This window comes from Melospiza georgiana, chromosome 17 (assembly GCF_028018845.1).
Source record: "Melospiza georgiana isolate bMelGeo1 chromosome 17, bMelGeo1.pri, whole genome shotgun sequence".
NCBI lineage: Eukaryota > Metazoa > Chordata > Aves > Passeriformes > Passerellidae > Melospiza > Melospiza georgiana.
In genome coordinates, this window is record NC_080446.1 from 2,704,002 (window position 1) to 2,715,905 (window position 11,904).

The 11,904-nt window shown below is 48.0% G+C and overlaps 1 long non-coding RNA gene across 1 annotated transcript; it reads right to left on the bottom strand.

Moving 5' to 3' along the window:
- Window positions 1-723: 723 nt before the first annotated feature.
- Window positions 724-11,664, bottom strand: LOC131090802 (uncharacterized). Its single transcript, XR_009115339.1, has 3 exons — window positions 11,455-11,664; window positions 1,352-1,719; window positions 724-881 (listed from the first exon to the last, which is right to left on the bottom strand). It is a non-coding gene; the product is annotated as an uncharacterized LOC131090802 (long non-coding RNA).
- Between the last annotated feature and the right edge of the window lie 240 nt (window positions 11,665-11,904).

Genomic DNA, 11,904 nt, shown 5'->3' on the forward strand with positions numbered 1-11,904 from the left:
CAAAATCACGAGATGAGTAAAAAAATAAATAGAATAAAAAACCTAATAGTAACAAAGGATTTTCTTTTGTGTCTTTCCTTCTGAGCTGCTGCCCTGCCAAGCTAATTTCAATAGAACCTTGGTTAAAGGAATATTAAAGAAGGGAAGGTGAGACTTTCTCATCATTCCACCAGAAGGGTTCAGTTTCCCAGGAAAGCAAATCTGTAATGCGATGAGATCACTTCCAGCTGACGAATCTGAAGTTTGTTTTTAGAAGGCTAAAAACAACAACAAAAAAAGATAAAGTTAAAAAAACCCAGCACCCAAATGCAGATCACTTGGACATTGGGAATTTGGGCCCAGCCAGAGTGGGTACCATGCCATCTTCCTGCTTCCTAGTGAAGGCAAAATTCCCTGGTTTAATTAGGGAATCCGGCTTGGGCAGAGGTGTGAGTGGTGATTAATCTTAAAAATTAGTCTTAAAAATTAAATCTTAAAAATTAAGCCAGACCAGTGATTTCCCAGTGCTGTTTGAGCCCAGCCCAGGCAGGAGCAGAGGGGCTGGGGCAGTTCCACTCCAGGCTCTGCTCCTGCAGGCACAGAGGAGCTGCTGCCATCCAGGGCAGGGCAGGCACCCACTCACCAGGGCTGATGGAGCCATCCTACTCTTCCTCCTGCTCCTGCCGTGCCAGAGCCCCACCCTGGAGCACAAACAGCCTCTGCCCACCATCCCTCTCCCTTGCAGCCCATCCCCAGCTCCTCCAGGTGTTGTTTGCTCTCCCAGTTCAGACAGAACTCACCACAAAGGCTCAGTTTCATTGCTATTGATTCTCAGCCCCAGCCTGGCTTTGTTGAGGTGACCAAGTGAGTGGCAGGTGGTTGGTTCTTCTGCTTATTTTCTGCTGGATGGGGAATCCAAATATTTGCTTTCTGAAATATTTGCAGCAGCTCCACAACAATTAACAACATCAACTGAAATGCTCAAAAAGGGTGGGAGAGTGCTCCTGTGCCTTTGCTAAGGTGGCACAGAAACCCCTGGGCTGTGTTGCTTTGTCATGGAGTGCACCTCACAGGCAGCACATGTGATGGATTAACCCCTGCTTTCAGTGGGAGATGCCCACTTGGATGAAGGAGTGGATTTGGACTCCAGGTTTCTGATCCATCCAGACCACTCTTGGGGAGCAGCTTTCACTAACCCAAGTACAAATGCACTTAAAGCACTCACCAAACCAATCCTGTAGCAGCAGAACAGTTTAGGCCTTGCATTTCAGGAACAACAGAACTGCCTGAGGGCATGTGCTAATTACAGACTGCTCCTATCGTTGCAGTTTACATTGCAAGGCACCAACCAAGCAGAGCAAGAGCGACTTACCTTTGATGAGGGGAAGCTCCAGCTATGATCAAGCTGGGATGTTGCATTCAAGGCAAATGTAGGGAAGGCTGAGCCAAGTCCTGCTCTGGATGAGCTCACAGATTGCCCAGTAGCTGTTGTCTGTAGCAGATTCATTGAGGGATGTGTTCTCATCTGAGACCTCCAGAAGTGCTGAGTTCTGGATAAGTTCTCCGTCCCTCAAATCACACTCACATCATGGCCATATTTCAAAAATAGACCAGGAATTTTGGAGACAAAATTCTCCATTGCTGAGAGGTCCAAATGCCTGCATGCTCCAAGGTTCTCACAATGTCTCCAGATGCAGCAGAGAGAGAGGGAGAAGGGTTTCCTCCAGGCAGGGACTGCTGCTGCAACAGGGATTCAAAACCACAGCTCAGCATAAGCTCTGCAGAAAGGAGACACCTACACAGAGCACAGGATTGCTGGGGCCTGAGTGCTGCACCCAGAGATGTGCTGGTGAAACGCCACAGCCTGCAGGGTGGAGGGCAGAGGAGGGATCCATCCAACCTGGCAGGTCTGGGTAGAGACTCTGGCCAGTGCTTGAGTGGCTGCCTCTTCCCCAGCTCTCACTGCTCTTCATATCCTCTCCTGCATGAAAGAGGCAATCATTTAGGAGTGGATTTTTAACTCAGTGCCATGAATCACTGATAGGATCAGGCCCACAGAGCATGCAGGGTATGACTCAGTGCTAAGCACCTTTTATTCTGCAATCTTCCTAGGCAGACAATATGCTTTTGGATTCATGCATTCTGCAGTTTCTTTCTTTTCCTTCTTCTTTTTTTTTTTTTTTTTTTTTTTTTTTTTTTTTTTTTTTTTTTTCCTCTTGTAAATACTTTGCTATGTCAGAATCTGTCAAACAACTCCTTGTGCCATGTTTTCACAAGAATCCTACTTGCTGGCTGGTGCCAAGCTCCCTTTTAAACAATCCTCAGTGAAGCATTGCCCTGCCTGTGCTCTGCTCTCATGCCATATTTAGACAAAAGCCAGGGAATTCCCTGCCCTACATGAGGGCTTGAATGAGTGTGCTCTTCTCCCACCTCAACTAAAAAAGCATGTGTTCACATCAGCCAGGCTTCCACCCAGCTTTATTTTTAATTCATTCCGCGCTTGGATTTATTTACCTAGAAATCTGAAGGGGGGAAAGGAAAATTTAAAGAAAACAAAACAAAACAAGTGAATGCAACCACAGACACATGCTTAGTCCTGCTGGGTCCATTCCCAAAGAAACCAAAACCAGTGGAATAAACCAAAACCCCGCACTGACAAACGTGAGAAAAACATGCAAACCTCACCCCAGTGCACAGCTGGCAACAGCTGGATCAGGTGGCTTTTAGCACATTAGCCTAGGGTAAGGAAACAACTGACACTGCTGCAGGCTGCCTAGGGGGTTCTGGCAGAGCACCTTGTGTGCACCTGGCTGATGGGGAGGAAAAAGGGGAAAAGGAAAGAGGAAAAAAGGAAAAAAAAAAGGAAAAGGAAAAAAAGGGGAAAGGGGAAGGGAAGGGAAGGGAAGGGAAGGGAAGGGAAGGGAAGGGAAGGGAAGGGAAGGGAAGGGAAGGGAAGGGAAGGGAAGGGAAGGGAAGGGAAGGGAAGGGAAGGGAAGGGAAGGGAAGGGAAGGGAAGGGAAGGGAAGGGAAGGGAAGGGAAGGGAAGGGAAGGGAAGGGAAGGGAAGGGAAGGGAAGCCCCGCACGGTCCCGTCCTGACGCTGCACGAGTCAATGGGGCTGCAGAGCCCTCTGGAGCGCTATTGAAGCGCCGCATTCCAGAGCACTGCGCTAATCGCTCCCCCAAGCCCTCCAGCAGCTCTCCGCTCACTGATGTTTAAATTCTTTGCCGTACTTTTGTCCGCAGCCTTTGGGCCCCCCAGATTTTTGACATGTGGTCCTTGCGCTCGCTGCCAAGTGTGCTGGAGAGGATGTCAGCCCCACAGCACTAACACAGATGCTGTCCATGCACTCACTCTGCTGGAAAAGCTTCAGATAAAGGCCTGTCTGCCCTCCTCCCCTGCCCCATGAATACTGCAAAATATTCATTACATCTGCCCCAAGAATCTGCTGAGGAGAAAATTTGAATTCTTAAATTGAGAGTCAGAGCATTGTCAAGTACAGAATACATGGCCTGAAACATGGAATGAAATACTCTGAAAAACAAGGCAGGATTTGCTCTGGATTATTGTTTTCATGTCCATAAATAAAATCCATTACAGCTATCTCTAAAATATCCACAGTGCTGACAGTGATGATGAGGACATCACTGCACACAGGATGCAGACAGGCACCTTTTAACTGCTGTCACTTAATTCTGCTCAGTGTGGCTTGAGCTGACATCCTAACTGAGACATCACTCAAGCCTTGACTAGCCTGGTGCTCCTGGTGTTGCTGCTGCTGCCAGGAGCATTCTGGGGACAGGCAGAGAGGAAGGGAATGATATGGACAGAGCTGTAGAGTTATGAAATGCACCCTTAGGATCATATGTTCAAGAGCACTCAGTTCCTGTTTAGGAACCTAAATGAAGCTGGCAGGATTTCAGAAGTGCTTAGCATCTATCAGCTCCTACTGAGAACATGCTGAGCTCTTCTTAAAATTGTCAGGGCAAAACAATTTGAAGATAAGAGCCAGCTTGTGGCTTACAATTAACATCATTGTATGGGTCTTCAGAGCAGCCTGGCAGGAGCAAGAATAGCTGCTTTCACAGAAGATATTGTACATGAGCCCACATGTCCGAGCACAGGGACAGGTCTGTAAGCACTCACCCCACTGGCTGCCTCCTGAAGGAGCTCTGCACCCCAAGGAGAATTTTCCACTTTGTGTCATTGATGCCTTACAGTGTTGAGTAAGTGGGAGTTTGCACCTGACCATGCCAGGACCAACCACAACAGTGGAGTGGAAAGGACCAAAATGAGTGCTTAAAAACTCAGAATACAACCCACAGGGCTGCAGGCAGGGCAACTGTGAAAACATCTGGAGAAATGCACTAATTTGGGCCTAACAGATTAGGTTCTGGCACATAATTAGTAGCAAAACTAAGTGCCAGTTGGTACCTTCTGTCTTTGGGCCCCAAAGTGCTCTTTGCTCTGAGATGGTGTGAAAGATGTTTTCTCCCAGTGGTGACAAACAGCTAATAATGCCATGGAACCTTCAACAGACAGAAAGATTTGTCAAATCTCTCCAAACACTTCCAGAAGCATCAATCCAGCAAAGAACTGAGTCAGCAGCAGTCCCACTTGCCCTGCTGCAACCGCTGATATATTTAAAAGGAAGGCTGTGAATTCAAACCCTCCCACTGCTCTCAGCTCCTCCACCCCTGAACCAGCTGAATCTTGGTACCAACACCAAAAAAACCCCAAACCAAGCACAGCAGCTTGTGCCAGGCTTCAGCTCACCAGGGACATATTATAATGCTTGAAGAGGGCTAAGAATGAGTCCTTCTCATCAAGCTTCTCTTTTTCACTGTGTCCTTCATCTCACATTGAGATTCCAGCAGTTATCTTCCAGGTAGGAGCAGCTTGCTTATCCTTGCTTCCCATGTATTTCAGGGGTCACAATGTCTGACTGCTCCTTGGCTGGCTATGTTGCTTGGTCTAATTCCACAGAAAAACTCCAGAGATTCCTCTAGGGGCAGCAGGAGCTGAAGGATCTCACGAATCTTGGTTCCAAGAGGTCCCTTGACTCACCTTGGTGTTGAGGTGGAGCTGTAATTTCATGTACTTCCCTAGATGAGGGTGCTACACCTCAACCAGAGCTGCCAGAGGACACTACCCCTCATGGTATTAGGATATTACAATTTTTTTTTTCTCTCTTTTAGCTTAGGAGAAGCTTCATGTTTTCTCAGTAACAGATCAAAATCCCTCCTGTTGAAGGTGGAAGCAAAAGTATTGATTCCAGAGGAGCTCCTGCTCCTAGCCCAGCTCAAGGACCCAGGAGAGAGATTAAACACCATGAAATCAAGCAGTGCCAGACTTTACAAGCTCTGGCCATACTGATTTATCTCCTGACATCTTGACACGACAGCAGAACAGCAGAAGAAAGCATAGCACTATTTTCCATTCTGACTGAAACAAGTAGTCCAAAACATGCATGAATTTAATTTGTCACTCCTCAAATATAATGACTCATTATGATTCATTAGTCCCAAGTATTCTAGCTCATTTTCTACAGCTAATTAACCTTGTAAGCAACAATTCACCCAACAGAGGATCACTCTATTGCCATGGGGAGGCTGCACTCTGCTTTCTCCTGCAGGAGAACAGAAGTGCTGCCATGGTCTGGCCAAGGGGCACTGCTGCCCTTTCTCTCCTGAATTTGCTGAACGGGGACAGCCTGAGAAAACTCATTTAGAAAAAATGGAGAATTCTCCATTCCAGTGAGCAACATATGCTCAATGCAAACACAGTCTCCTTGGAGCAGGGAAGGGCTGGGTGGCCATTGCTGCAGCCACTGAAGGGTGACAAACATTGTCCTTTGCACTGAGCTGAGCTCAGCTAGGCAGGAGAGAGGAGGGTGACAAGGAAGGGAAAGATATTAATGCTCATCTGGAGCAGTGGGAGGAATGGTGATTGCTGCAGCTCCTGGGATGATGCCCTGTCCTGGGGAAGCCAGGGGCTCACACAACTGGGTGGAGCTTGGACAGGACCTTTCAGTCTTTCTCTTGGTCCCTTTTATACCCTGCTCAGATTTAAACATCCTCTCAACTTCTCATATATATTTAGACCAAAGAAAAACACCATTAAAATGCCAAGGAGGCTTTCAAGACAATTGTTATATTAAACTAGCTTCAATCCTAAACTCTACTCCTGTGAAATCACTCACTGGACAGGCCCACTTTAATCCTGAATTAATAATTAAGTGCTGCTGTCACTGTCAGATGATTGCTGCTTTCACAGGTCAACCACAGCAGGAAAGGGAATTTTAGCAAAACCCTGCCTGACCCCAGGGATTTACAGGCAGCAAGTTTTGCATTAGGCACCAGGGTATGAAATCACAAAATCTTCACTGCAGAAGTCCTCCTCATAAAGCAGCAAGAGTGGCAAGAGCCGAGCACTGCTGCTGGCCGAGGAGCACCAAATGCCATTTCCCTGGCACGATCCCATGGCGCTGCTCCCACGGGCGGCCCAGTGTCACCCCTGAAACCCAAGAGCTGTGGCCGTTTTTAGAACCAGCCTGCCCGAGGATCTGCTGCATTATCTGGGCACCACGTAAGGGAACAAGATGAACTGCAGCACCCCCGGCCACTTATTTACCTTCTGTTTAAACAGAGCCTCTGCTCTCCCCGCCGCGCTCCCACTCGCTCGGCACCTCGTGCAGGGCTGCTGCTCTATTTTTAAAGGCATGCTGCTGCCTTTCAGCTGAAGCTGCTGGGGTTTTTCTGGTTGGTTTTTTTTTTTTTTTTTTTTTTTTTTTTTAGCTCCCATACTCTTTAAAGTAATTTAAAACATGGTGGCAAATAAAGGTGGTGAGGGGAGATACAGCAAATGCACCATGGTTGGTACTGTAACTTGAGATTAAGGCAAAAGGTACAGCTTAAAGCGAATTAAAATAACGTCTAAACTCAATGATTAGGGTCAGACAGCAGGAGTCCTTGCTAAGGGGACCATCTCCCATGTATTCGGAGTGGGAATCACTCCAAATTTGAACCAATCTATTTGAACCAAGACTTCAGGATCTGTTCTGGCAGCAAACACACTGAGGTGCTCACAGCACAGCGAGTGGCAGCTGTGAGGAGCCCTGTGAGGGAATGTGTCCCTGAAACACAGTTTGAATATTCTGGGGAGTTAAAGGCCCTGCTGGTTTGTCCTGAGCCCACATGAGCAGCAGTGCCTTCAGAGGCCTTGCACAATCCCACAGGTGGAGCAGGTGCTGCTGAGAGTCTCCAGCATTGCAGGAAGGTGGAAGGGTGCCAGAAACACGTGGCATGAAAATCCAGTGTCCCTACCTGGGGTTGTTATCCCAGGATGAACTAAACACCCTTGAACTGTTCAAGCTTGACTCAAAACTCTCAGCAGTTATTGGAATATAAGTGTTGAGGCCATGAACACTGACAGGCTGTCGATAGGGGAAGATGGATGACTACACTGATACATCACCAACAAAACAAGAAACCACTTCCAAAACTTCACATTTTGAGAGCTTGGAGATTTCCTAGCCACACCTTTGGTCTAGAATTTTCTCAGATGTTCAGGTGCCAGCCCTGTCAGCACTGCAGAGCTGCCTTGAGCATCTGCTGATGGTCCTGGTGCTGCAGACACTCACCTGGCTGTGCTGCGCTGGGCAGGCTGAGCTGGGCTCCATTTCAGATTCAGGACGCCTCTGAGAACTGGTTGAAAGAGGACTCCCTAACACTCCCATCAGATGCTGCTGGGCCTTTTTGTGCCAGGAAAACGGATGTGTGCAACAACAGCAAAAGTGCCTGGAAGCGTCCCAAAGCCCGAGCGAAATGGGGGAATGTTGAGTGGCACCAGACAAAAGGAGCAGTGATTTAATCTCCACAGATGGGGAGGAGGGAGCAGTGTCAGGAAAAGCAGGAGGATGAGATTAGCTAGGCAATAAAATGAAAATGAGCAAGAGGTGGAGAGAGCTGTGCTGAGATAAGAGGAGGTGGATTACAGGGCTGGCAGATGGAAGGGGAGCAGGCAGCCAAACAGTGAACAAAAAACAGGTAATAAATCTGTAAAAATTGTCACCAACAATGTTAAATACCATTTTCTGCCCATTTTCTCCAAGGAAGTAAGTGGTTATGGCAGAGGGCTGTGCTGTGGATCCCCTCAGGGTGCAGTGATGCTGCCTCCAGCCCCTGCAAATGGCCAGCAAGGTGTGTTTGCTTGGCCCCCCGGCTCCTGCAAGACAGCCAGAACCCTTTCTGACACATGAATAAAGCAGTCTTTTGCACAAAAGGTGAAAGAAATGGCTTATTTCTAGAGGGCCTGACCATCCATTTGAGTCAGCCTAATTCAGGAAAGCGACACCTCGTCTCCTCTGCTGCTGAAAAGAGAATTTCCTCCAGCCCTGCTGGAGCACATTAGGCTGGGTATCTCAGTTCCGGGTGATAAGGCAGCTTTTATCAAGAGACTTTCATTAATGCAGTTTAACTGGCAATAGACAATTGATAACAAGCAGACATTTGACCACAATTTAAGTCATTAAGCCCTTGACCACCATGTTTTTGGAAGATAATCTCTAGAATATCTTAATCTGTGTCATTTTAGCAAAGCTACACTGCAGCTTTCCAAATCTGTGAACCCCCAGCCTTCCATTACCCAAGGCAGGTCAGTGCCTGCTGGCAGCACATCCATCTCAAGAGGTCACTTCAAATCATTTATTTTTCATTGCACTTTAACTCTGGGAGAGGAAATTAGTGGACAAAGAGAGGCAATTTCCTTGTGAGTCTGAGACCTCTTCAGGACAGGGACACCTTGCTGCTCTGTGCCTGGCCCAGCAGGGTTTGGGCAAAAGAGCAGCACTGGTGGCTCATATGTCATTGCAAACATCTGTGTGGAATAATAAATACCTGGTTTGAGATGAAAATATCCCACCCAAATGTGGGGCAGGGTCACATTAACCCTGTCCCTGCTGAGTTGGGTTACATGCCTGCCCCCTCTTTATTCCCCAATGGATACCTCTTTCCCTCCATGCCCCTTTAGCTGATTTAATGTCTCTCCAACCTCCAGCACAACCAGGAGAGGACACAAACAGATCTCAGGGTGCTGTTTGGGGACAGGGATGAGGTCGGGGGAAGGCATGGAGAGCCCAGGTCAGAAGTTCCTCATCCCAGACCCTTCTGGAAAATCCCATTCCTCCCTATCAGGAATAAGAAACATTTCTACCATGCTGAAATGAGTGCATTTAAGAGCATTTTTTTCTCTAGGAAGGCGCTGTGGTTAGGCAGCTCTTGGACAGACTCTGAGAGTTAAGTGCAGGAAATTCAATGCTCTCTGTTCTACACCAGAAGTCAGGCTGAGGGTCCCTTCAGATCCAAACCAGACATTTTGCAAAAATTACCAAAAAAGCCCCTCCAAAACCCCCTCCAGTCTTCCACTCAGCATTGGGAAAACTTTTCAATAACAAGATGTGATTGCCAAATGTTAACAAAGAGGGCAAAACCATCGGGATCCACGTTTGACTCCAGTTTTTGTGGCAGCCAGGAGGGCTCTGGAAGGGCATTCCCCAAAGCAGCCCAGAGCTGCCCGAGGGCTCCCAGCTCCACAGACACTTGTTCCTCATTGAGCCCAGGAGCTGCTGCATTTCCCAGCGGTTCCAGGCTGGGATCAGGGCTGGCCCGTCCTGCTGGGAGCCAGAACTGAGAGCAGAGAGTGAACACAAACCCTGCAGTGCCCAGAGGGAGGAGCAGCCCCAGCCCCAGGGAGAAGTGGGCTGCAGGGAATGGTTGGGCTGCAGGGACCCAGGAGGGCAGCAGGGAATGGTGGCTCCGAGGGAGGTTTTACAGGAGGATAGCAGGCAGAGAAAGTGCCCCACACTGACTGACCCAGCTGGGATGTGCCCAAACCCAAACTCCAGCCCAGGGGGCTGCAAATGCTGCGCTGAGATCAGTTGTGTCAGGTCCTGGCAGCAGGTGTGGGGAGGAGCTGATTTCCAGCCCAGGATTAGCAGCAGGATATACAGCACATTCTCCCTGCAAAAGTGTGATCATATCAAAGCTCCATTTGCACTCAGGCTGGAGCTCAGAGCTATTAATGACTGCTGGGGGAGAACTAACATTTTTTTCTTATTACCAGTTAAATAATCTTCCCACACCTTGAGAACTAACCATTCCTTTTTCTTTAAAGACATGTCCATACATACCTCTTTCTTTCAATACAGATAATCTACACATATCTAGGGCAAGGGAAAATTGCACAGATTTTAAAACCCAGAATATTTTAAATGCTGTGTTTATCCTTTTTGTTTTAGAGGAGCTCAACTGTTCTCAGCTTGGATGCAAACACACATACTTCCACTCTAGGTATTTTTGGTGAGGAGGAAAAGACAAATAGATAGTGCATTTCAAACGTCACACTTTCAGCTGCCTTTATCTAACTTTGGTCAAGAATTTAAAGCTTTGCACTGAACACCAGCACATTTCAAGCTCCAGCTGTAATTCTCTTCTCCTGACAAGAATTTGCTGCTAACAGAGCCTGTCTGTGACATGGGAACCAACAGGCTGAAGCTGCAACCAAGGCTGTCAAGCTCACTTCACTCATTAATTATGAAATGGGAAAACCCAGCGAGCAGTGGTGTCACATGGAAACATGAGGGCAGCAGTGACACTGCCTTCCAAACGGTGTCAGCACCAAAACCAGGCTATAGATTATTGGGGAAGTCACAAACACTGACCTCGTGATCCTATTCTGGGCTGCTCCTGTGACAAAAAAGGGAGAAAAAAAATACCCAAAACCATGAAACCAAAAGCAGAAGCTGACAGCCCTGAGCATTGGCACCGGGGTGAGGGCAGTGCCTGGCTGTGAGCAGGGACCTCAGTGCCCAGTGCTGGGCTGGGGACAGGGTGATTTACAGGGGGACAGGGTGATTTACAGGGGGACAGGGTGATTTACAGGGGGACAGGGTGATTTACAGGGGGACAGCTGCTGCACTCACCCCAGCTGCCTGGCCCCAGGGCACACTGCAGCTCCCAGCTGCCTCTTCCCTCCCTTATTTTAATTTTTTTTTAAATTTTAAGGCAAATATCCAGTGCCAGGCTTGCCCTCCCAGCTCAGAGGTGGTCTCACAAAGAGGGGAGCTGCTGCTGTCCCCCAGCCATGCCAGGAGGGCTCCCATGCCCAGGATAACACATGACTCCCCGAGCCTCCCAGCCCTGAGCTCAGCTCGGATGCTCGGGATGACTTTTCCTAATCTTCAGCACGTCAAACCTTATTAGTTGATTTTATTAAATCTCTCTCCAAACATCTCTGAAGTAACACTTGGTGTTGCTGCATCCCAAAATAGCCTCTCAGTCTGGGTTCTTGGCAGCCAGCACAAAGCCTGGATGAGACCCTGGAGAGACGGATTCAGAAGGAAACTCACACCAAACCCTCTTGTCCTTTTGACTTGCTCAGCCCTTCCCAGCCCCACACAACCCCAAACCTCCTTTACCTCAGGAACTCTGCAAGCATCTCTGCTTCTCCAGCTGCCTTGAGCTCCCAGCTGGGCCCAGGACAAAATCCTGCTGGCAAACAGCTCCACTTGTAGAAGATCTGCCCTGGTGGTGCAGCTGCAGGAGCCTTCCACCAGATCATTACTCTTCCTGTTACAACAGGCTTTTATTTCTGCTGTCTGAGAGGTGAGATATCCACGAGACAAGAGGTACAAAGCTCCTGCCACTGTTAATTATTAAAAGCATTTATCACTGAATCTCTAGCGATGGGCGGGTGACAAATCTTGGGTGAGCCATAACATTTCCATGAGAGGCTTTTAAAGGGGAAAGAGTTGGAGGAAATCATCATGCATTTAAAATGTAATATGAATTCATATCAGTGACTGTTTTGACACAGCTTTAACCTCTGACTGACTACAGGGGTTTACAATTTAAAAGACATCTGGTAA